This window comes from Aquarana catesbeiana, linkage group LG02 (assembly GCF_042186555.1).
Source record: "Aquarana catesbeiana isolate 2022-GZ linkage group LG02, ASM4218655v1, whole genome shotgun sequence".
In the NCBI taxonomy this organism is placed as follows: domain Eukaryota; kingdom Metazoa; phylum Chordata; class Amphibia; order Anura; family Ranidae; genus Aquarana; species Aquarana catesbeiana.
Genome location: NC_133325.1, coordinates 80,517,522 through 80,527,503, shown reverse-complemented (window position 1 = coordinate 80,527,503; position 9,982 = coordinate 80,517,522). Strand labels below are relative to the sequence as shown.

General features: G+C 45.3%; 1 long non-coding RNA gene across 1 annotated transcript; it reads left to right on the top strand.

Moving 5' to 3' along the window:
- Positions 1 to 332: 332 nt before the first annotated feature.
- On the top strand, positions 333 to 5,001 carry LOC141129779 (uncharacterized). The gene is made up of 3 exons (XR_012241862.1): positions 333 to 575; positions 4,568 to 4,699; positions 4,787 to 5,001. It is a non-coding gene; the product is annotated as an uncharacterized lncRNA (long non-coding RNA).
- The last annotated feature ends 4,981 nt before the right edge of the window (positions 5,002 to 9,982 follow it).

Genomic DNA, 9,982 nt, shown 5'->3' with positions numbered 1-9,982 from the left:
TCACAACTGCAACCTCGCCCATGCTCTAAGGGGGCCCGTGCGGCCTCCCTCTTACGTTAGATGTTATGCCTGTGTTATGTCGGCAGCGGCGCACACTGTCACATCGGGGCACTCGTGAGGAGCTCAGCTGTCACAGGCAAGATAAGGAGAAGCACATCACAGCAGACAGAGATCCAGCCCCACCCCCAGCAGCCTACCAGGCGCTCTCATTGGGGTTGACTCGCACTGAGCATCCCGGAGGGGTGGGCAGGGCCGTCATAATCAGCAGGGGGCGGGGGCTACACTTTCCCCATCCTTTCAGCTTTGCAAATATGTACTGCTTGACAAAGTCTATTGGGTCCGCGGGGGGGCCCAGTGGGGTGGGGGAGGCTGCCTATAACACTCCCCTGTCATCCAATCAGTTGTGATTGTCCCTCTAGGATCTTCAATATCTTCCGAGGAAGCCGGGGTTGGTGGGCAGAGCCGGGGTGTGGTTGCCTCCTCCACTCCTCCCAAAGACTTGTTCACAGGCTGATCCCGCGGCAGAAAGAGGAGCGAACACAGCAGCCCCTGGTGTCTGCATCTCCAGCCATGCAGTAAGTGATTGAGCAAACTGTCACAGTATACAGCCCTAACCTGCCACTATACCACCCCAAACTGCCAACAAACCACTCTATTCCACCCAAACCTGCCACTATACTGCCCAATACTAACCTCCCACTATACCACCCCAACCTGCCTCCATACCACCCTATACCACCATACCACTCTATACCACCCCAACCTGCCACTATACTGTCAAATACTAACCTAACCTGCCACTATACTACTCCAACATGCCACTATAGCGCCATATACTACCCTAACCTGCCACTATACCACCCCAACATGCCACTATACCACCCTATACTACCCTAATCTGCCACTATACCACCCTAACCCACCCCAACCTGCCACTATAACGCCCTATACAACCCCAAACTGCCACTATACTGTCCAATACTAACCTAACCTGCCACTATACTACTCCAACATGCCACTATAGCGCTATATACTACCCTAACCTGCCACTATACCACCCCAACATGCCACTATACCGCCCTATACTACCCTAACCTGCCACTATACCACCCTAACCTGCCACCATACCACCCTATACCACCCCAACCTGCCACTATACCGCCAAATACTAACCTACCACTATACCACTCCGACATGCCACTATACCACCATATACAACCCTAACCTGCCACTATACCATCCCAACCTGCCAATATACCACCTCAACCTGCCACCATACCATCCTATACTAACCTAACCTGCCACTATACCGCCCTATACTACTCTATCCTGCAACTATACTGCTATATACTATCCTAAACTGCTACTATACCACCCCAACCTGCCACTATACTACCCCAACCTGGCATACTGCATATCGGCTTCCCTCCCACCCTTTACTTTTACTCACTTTAATCGGCAGTCTTGTGATGAGGTCCACCTTTGGGTCTCCATGTTACTACGGACATGATGTGGACACTTTCCACTGGCTGACCGGCAGCAGAGGTCTTTCAGGATACAAAAGAGAGTCTGCTGGCAGTAGATAACATCAGTGTTAAGGGACTGTTGGGGATTGGCAGGCGTTGGCACATTATAACTTTGTCATAATCTAAGATTATAAAGTAATATATACATAATTTTGGGACAAAGAATGCTTTCTTTTGTCAATATTGTGTCACAAAATGTATTTTATTTTCTATTTAATCTATAGAATAAAACACGTAACAAAATGAAAAAGTGTATTTTTTTCTATATTAACTGTGTTTATTTTAAAATAAGTGATACTGTAGATAAAAAAAAAAAGTTTTGTTCAAAAGTTTGATTCAATGCATTTCTGATAAAAGGCTCTTTTTTACAATTGTGCATGTTTTTTTATGTGACACTAAACTCAAAAATGGAAAAAAAATGTAAAAACTTATGTGTATATATATATATATATATATATATATATATATATATATATATATATATATATTATAGTTTAAAAAATTAGAGAAAAAAATGAGCAGGAACTCATTTTATTTAACCACTTCAATACTGGGCACTTTCCCCCCTTCCTGCCCAAGCCAATTTTCAGCTTTCAGCACTGTCCCTGTTTAAATGACAATTGCGCGGTCATGCTACAACATTTTTATCATTTTGTTCCCACAAATAGAGCTTTATTTTGGTAGTATTTGATCACCTCTGGGGTTTTTATTTTTTGCTAAACAAATAAAAAAAGACTGAAAATTTGCACAAAAAAAAAGTTTTTCTTTGTTTCTATTATAAAATTTTGTAAACAAGTACGTTTTCTCTTTCGCTGATGGGCACTGATAAGGTGGCACTGATGAGCATGGATGAGGTGGCACTAATAGGCACTGATGATGGGCACTGATATGCAACACTTATGTGCCTGATAGGTGGCACTGATAGGCACTGATAGGTGGCACTGATATGCAGCACTGATGGGCACTCATAGGCGGCACATATGGGCACTCATAGGTAGCACTGATGGGCACTCATAGGCGGCACTGATGGGCACTGAAAGGCTGCACTGATGGGTACTTATGGGTGGCACTGATGGGCACTGATAGGCGGCACTAATGGGCACTGATAGGTGGGCACTGATGGGCACAGATGGGAACTGATAGGTGGCAATGATGGACACTGATGAGTGGCACTGATTTGCACTGATAAATGGCACTGATGGGCATTGCTGCTATTAAGGCACTGGCAGGTATTGCTGGTGGGCACTAATTGACATTATGTGTGGGCACACATTGGCATCCTGTGTGGGCACACATTGCCTACCAAGGCCACCAGAGATGCCATACCTGGTGATCATCAGTGGTGGCCATCCCTGGTGGCATCCCTGGTGGTCCTGGGCAGGCATCCGCGGGGGGTTGCTTTGATAAATAATCAGCGCAGACCCCCCCCGTCAGAGGAGCAGCTGATTGGCTCTCCTCTACTCGCGTCTGTCAGACGCGAGTGAGGAAAAGCCAATAAACGGCTCTTCCTTTTTACATCTTGATCAGCTGTGATTGCATACTTACCAACTGTCCCAAAATTTCCCGGGACATTCCCGGGATTTAGACTTTTTTCCCGATTTTATTAATTTCCGGGAAATGTCCAGAGAAATCCACTTTTTCCTGATTTTTTGCCGCCGCCGCTAGAGGTCTGCGGCCAGCAGAGACAATGTTTTTGAGAAGTGGAGTGGAGCTGGGTGGCTACAATAGAAACCGAGCTGCTGCGGCACCGCCCACCCCCCGCTTTGCCCCACCCACCCTCCGCCCTGCTCTGCCCATCCCCGCCCCGCCCCACTCCTCCCTGCTGCCAGTCTGTTATGGAAAGGGGCGGGGGGTGGGCGGTGGGTCTATTGTAACCAGGCGGCCGGCGGAGACATTATTTTGTTCCCCCTTGGCCTTCTGTAATGGCGGCGGATTCACCGCTGGGGACACCTGATGTGAGGGGGGCTACACTGAGGACTCCTGATGTGAGGGGGCTCCACTGGGGACTCCTGATGTGAGGGGGGCTCCGCTGAGGACTCCTGATGTGGGGGGGCTCCACTGGGGACTCATGATGTGAGGGGGGCTCCGCTGGGGACTCCTGATGTGAGGGGGGGCTCCGCTGGGGATTCCTAATGTGAGGGGCGCTCCACTGAGGACTCCTGATATGAGGGGGGCTCCACTGAGGACTCCTGATGTGAGGGGGGCTCCACTGGGGACTCCTGATGTGAGGGGGGCTCCGCTGAGGACTCCTGATGTGAGGGGGCTCCCCTGAGGACTCCTGATGTGAGGGGGGCTCCGCTGAGGATTACTGACGTGAGGGGGGCTCCACTGGGGACTCCTGATGTGAGGGGGCTCTGCTGAGGACTCCTGATGCGAGGGGGGCTCCAATGGGGACTCCTGATGTGAGGGGGCTCCGCTGAGGACTCCTGATGTGAGAGGGGGCTCCACAGGAGACTCCTGATGTGAGGGGGCTCTGCTGAGGACTCCTGATGCGAGGAGGGCTCTGCTGGGGACTTCTGATGCAAGGGGGGAGCTCCGCTGGGGACTCCTGATGCGAGGGGGGATCCGCTGGGGACTCCTGATGCAAGGGGGGCTCCGCTGGGGACTCCTGATGTGAGGGGGGCTAAGCTGGGGACTCCTGATGCGAGGGGGGCTATGCTGGGGACTCCTGATGCGAGGGGGGGCTCCGTTGGGGACACCTGATGCGAGGGGGGCTCCGCTGGGGACTCCTGATGTGAGGGGGGCTGATGTAAGGGGGGCTCCGCTGGTGACATCTGATGTAAGGGGGGGCTCCCCGCTGGGAACACCTGATGTAATGGGGGATCCGCTGGGAACATCTGATGTAAGGGGGGCTCCACTGGGGACATCTGATATAAGGAGGGACTCTGCTGGGGGCACCTGATGTAGGACAGACTCTGCTGGGGGCACCTGGTGGCATCTGGTGGCAGGTCACGTGGCAGGTGACACGCTCAGGGGTCCCACTGATTCTGGATTATGGTGAGTTGAATGAGTATAAGTATACCTATTTTTTTTTTACATAGGTGAGAAAAGACTCGGAGGACACCACTCATCAGAGGAGACCACGAACCCCCTACCTCAGGAAGAGGTGGAAATGCCACAAACACAACAGGAGGAGAAGGAGGAAGACGTGGTGGAAATTGTCACCACAACCGGTGAGTGTCTGCGACCACAGGCTCAGGTAAGAGATGGATGCCGGCATATTTATAATACATGGTGTGTTTTTGTTTCTATATTTTTAGGTGATCGTGATGTTGTGGATGAAGGTCATTTCACCAGTGAAAGTGCCCAGATCCTGATCGGGAAGATCATCGGGTGTAATAGGGACTTGGAAAACATCAAGCAAAACATCAATGATGTTCTAAACAAAATGAATAACATTGCAAAATGAAGAACATCATTGATGTTTTAGGGAGAGTTTAAAACCCCTCGAAATCCAGAATTATTTCATTTTTTAGCTCCGGAGAATTTTTTTTTTTGACATATTCTCGAAAAGCCAAATTTTAAAGATGCACACAGTGTGTCAACAAGTGCTATCTGCCATCACGCGAGATCAATGTATGCGTTTTGGGGGTGCAACCCCTTCCTCAATAATAAAGTAGCTGAGAGGAAGGGGTTGCACCCACAAAACACATCCATTGATCCCCCATGATGGCAGCTAGCACATGTTGACATTCGGCAATTTGTGTGCATCTTCAAAATTTGGCTTTTCCAGGGGTGACTTCACCCCATCTAAATATCAAACATAGTTTATAAATACTGTCTGATTTATAAATAATGTCTGATATTGCCTTCAATTTCCACAAAAGTTGAACTTTGTACGTTCCAGATTTGTGTATTTCTTGTTGGTTTTAAACATGCCTGTTTTACCTTAAAAGGACATTTCTACTTTTATTAATAATGTGACCTCAAAATTTTTTAAACAACAAAAATGTTGGTTTGTTTTAAAAACCTTTTATAAATGCACATGTGATTGTGCTTTTATTAAAAAGAGTGTTAATCAACAATGTGTGGCTTCTTCTTTCAATGCTCAAAAACTTTTTTTTGCTGTCAAATTGGTGTTTTCTGTGACAATGGGGGTTATTTCCTAAGGGCAAATCCACTTTGCACTACAAGTGCAGTTTCAGTGCAGTCTCAAGTGCACTTGTAGTGCAAAGTGTCTTTGCCTTTAGTAAATAACACCCAACAGTGCCTTAGAATTTTACACAATCACGTCATTTTCAGGACCCCCCAAATTTCAGTTATGGTCAGCTAAAAGAAACACAAGCAGTAAATGTAAGCAAAGATTTGTTCAGTTTAAAATATTTTTTTTTTTAAATGTCTCAGACATTTGGCGCAAGGATATTAATATATCCAGACTTTTCCCCTGAGCTACAGAGACAAAGAGCTACTCTTGCAGAGTGTAAGCGGAGGCTACAACAGTTTAGAATCAATTATGCGTTACTTTATCTCGCACGTCTACGAATATCAGCCCTGGGGGAAGTCAGGTTTTTTAATGCCCCTACAGAAGCAACAGCATGGCTAAAGAAGAACGAAGGAAGATTACAGCGGGGGGAAAAAAATTGAGGAGACCAGTAGTTTACAGTGACTTTCTCAATCTAAGGTCCGGGACTTTTTTTTTCCGTCTCTATTCCTCTCCAGGACTTATGATGGGTTTTATATATATGCAAATAGGGGGCGGGGGGGAGTTTATATTTATAAATTTATATTCACATTGATTATGCTGGGGATAGTTCCCCTCTTATTAGGTTTGGGTAGCACTGAAATTTCACTTTAGGGGGTTATGACGGTCACAATAGAAGCCATCAGGTTGGGCACAAAATTGGGCAAAGGGGTAATGAATAATCAGATTGGTGGGGGGGAGAGTTGGGGAGTCGGGGGGGGGGGTGTGGGGAGGGGGTTGGAGTGAATGTGTGGTTGTGTGGGAACACAAGGGGGGAAGAAAATTGGTATGGTTTGATATGGGAGATTTCGTGTTTGTTCAGATAGGAGTAATATTTAGATTTAAAGGGGAAAGGTCATTATATTTTAGGCACAAGAGAATGTGGGATAGGTTAGAGGATATCCTGAGAGGAGAAAGGGTACAGGGCCTGAAGAATGATGGGTACTAAAGGTGGTAGAAGTAAATCCCCAGATTTAATAAAACAAGTTAAAATATGCTCATGGAATGTGCGGGGGGTAAAAAATAGGTCTAAAAGACAGGCAATTTTTTCTATGGCTGATAAAGGGAGAGTTAAAATACTCTGTCTGCAGGAGACACACCTGGTGAAGGATACAATCAGGGCCCTGGAACATAGGAATTATCAGGTGCAGTATCACTCCACCTATTCTTCCTATTCAAGAGGTGTGAACATACTGATAAGCTCGGGTTTAGTTTTCTCCTGCAGCCAGAGTAAGGTAGACGAGAATGGATGGTATATTTTTCTCTTGTGTACAATTGAAAGCAGAGTATGTGTATTGGCCAGCGTTTACATCCCTCCTCCATTTAGTATGGAAATCTTGGATGATTTAACTAGATTTATGGCAGATCTCCCAGGGGTGCCGGTTATAGTGGTTGGAGATTTTAATATGACTATGAACAACTGTATAGATAGGTTTCCACCGAAAATCATTAGCGATGGGGCACCTAATGGTCCACTCCTACAATATTGTGAGGAGATAGGGTTGGTGGATATCTGGAGGAGGAGGCATCCTGGAGTGAGACAGTATTCATGTCACTCCAGGACATATGCCACTTTGTCTAGAATCGACTTCGTGCTGGAAAATGGGGAGGCACTGAATGTAGTGGAGGAGATAGTTTATGAGCCGAGAGGGATTTCGGACCACTCACCAGTGTTTTTTTTAATAAAGGCGGGGAGGTGTTATAGTGGAGGTGACTGGAAAGTAAATCCCTTTTGGCTTGAGATTATCGAGGATACTGGGGTCATTATGGATAGTCTGGTGGAATTTATAAATGTAAATCTAGGAACGGCCCCATTAGGGATAATATGGGATTCCCTGAAGGCTTTTCTTCGGGGAGTCCTAATACAAAAAAATTCCCATGCCAAAAAGCAATCACAGGTTAAAGAGATAAAAGCAAAAGAGAGGGTGAGAAGTGCTGAAGTGCAATATGTGGAGGCACCAACCCTAGCTAGTTATGAAACCTGGGTAGAGAGGCAAGATAACTATAGGAGAGTGGTCTTAGAGAAAATGGAAAGGAAAAATTAATTTCAGAGACAGAGTTTTTTTGGAGAAGGTGAGCAAGTTGGGAAAACTTTGTCTCTGACTGTTAAGGCAAATGGACCCTCAGCCACTATACCAGCAATTGAGGGTAAGGAAGGAACAATTAAAAAAGCCACCCCGGAAATACTAGAAGAATTGAAAAATTATTTTGAAAACTTATATAGTACAGCTCAAACAAAGGTAGAAGGGGAAATGTGTGATTTTTTTGGGGAAATTTAAAATAACCCCCTTATCAAAAGAAGAAAGGGAAGTGTTGGATGCCCCATTGACACTGGAAGAGTTGCAAAGGGTAGTAGCAGACATGGCAAATCAGAAAGCACCGGGTCCTCATTGGGAAACTTGGAGTTCCTCTAAATATGCCTCCTCACATGTGTGAAAATTATTCCAACTTCTATACTACTGAAATGCTACCATCAAATGTCTAATGGTACAATCCAATGTTGAGTATGGTCATATATGATATGGTATTATAGTTAGCACACAACATAGCAATATTACTCAGGTTTCCTCATATTTCAGGACTGAGGAAGTCTAACTGTTATAAATAAGTCATTCTAAGTTTAATATTGTTGATTAATAACAAGACTACAGGGAACTTACGTGGTATTATATTGAGGGGACCCTCAGTAAGGTCCTTTCAGGGATAACTTTGAAAACTTCAGCAGAAAGTCTGTCTACAGTGTGTACCCATAAGGGGTGACAGGCTTGACAAATACATAACGCTTAAAGGAGGATATTTCTTAGTAACCCTACCAGCTTATCCTTTTTACCCTACTAATGTAGTAAGTTCCTGAATGTCGAACAATATGTACAAATATGAAATGTACAATATGCTTGTATTTTGTATACTATGGAAAAAATTACCAATAAAAATCTATTGTTTTAAAAAAAAGAAAGCACCGGGTCCTGACGGTCTACCCATAGAAATATTTAAGAAGTATGGGGAAGTTTTACTTCCTAAACGTTTAACGGAGCTGTGGAGGATAGGAAACTATCTATATCTATGACAGAATCCATAATAATTGTTTTGCTGAAAGAGGGGAAAAATCCGCTTGACGTGACTTCGTACAGGCCTATATCGCTGTTATGTTCAGATGCGAAGATCTTGGCAAAAGCTTTGGCAACGAGGCTGAATACAAAAATTTCTAAAGTAATACATTCAGACCAAACCGGGTTCATACTGGATAGATCTACAAGCACGAACATAAGGCGAGTGTACCTAAATATGCAATTGCCAATAGAGAATAGTGGCAAGAGAGCCGTCCTTTCATTAGACGCAGCTAAAGCCTTTGATTGTCTGGAGTGGCATTATATGTGGAAGGTATTAGCCGAATTTCAATTTGGCCCTAACTTTGTCCACTGGCTCAGTCTATTATATGACAGTCCAAGGGCCAAGGTTAGGGTTAATGGTGAATGCTCGGAGTGGTTTCAATTGAGGAGGGGAACGAGACAGGGGTGTCCTTTGTCGCCCCTGCTCTTTGTCCTGGCAATGGAGCCATTGGCTATCGCTTTGAAGTCTACCCAAGAGATACAGGGTTTTAAAAGAAGGTGGGGGGGGGATAAAGTCGCTATGTATGCGGATGATATTTTGTTGTTCTTGGCGGATACACAGGCTTCCCTGAAGGTAGCTATCGGTATAGTTAAGGAATTTGGTTACTTCTCTGGGCTAACAATTAATTGGGAAAAATCTGTACTTTTGCCAATAGATCCTCTCATAGAGCCACTCCCACAACAAATATCCCAAATTAAAGTAGTAAGTCAAATGAAATATTTGGGTATTACTATAACAAGAGATCCAGAGCAGTACATAACTGGAAATGTGGTTCCACTTATGAAAAAATTAAAACAGAAAAGTCGGGTGTGGGGTCGTTTGCCTCTCTTGGTAGCCTGGCGCTGCAATTTAATTAAGATGGTTTGGTTGCCACAAATATTATATGTAATACATAACTCTCCAGTGTGGATTCCTAAGCACTGGTTTAAAAAAATGGACAGTGTGTTTAGAGAGTTAATTTAGAAAAATGGGGTGGCAAGGATCAGCTTGCTGGCGTTGTGGCGGCCGGGGCAGATGGGAGGTATGGGAGTGCCGGATCCAAGTTGCTATTTCCTGGTGTCCCAAATGCAGTATGTGGGAGGCAGTAATAGGCCAGGTGAAAGGGGAGCAGGGTGTAATTTATTGCTGAATGATACTAGCCATGACACGACATGATTCATTTTGC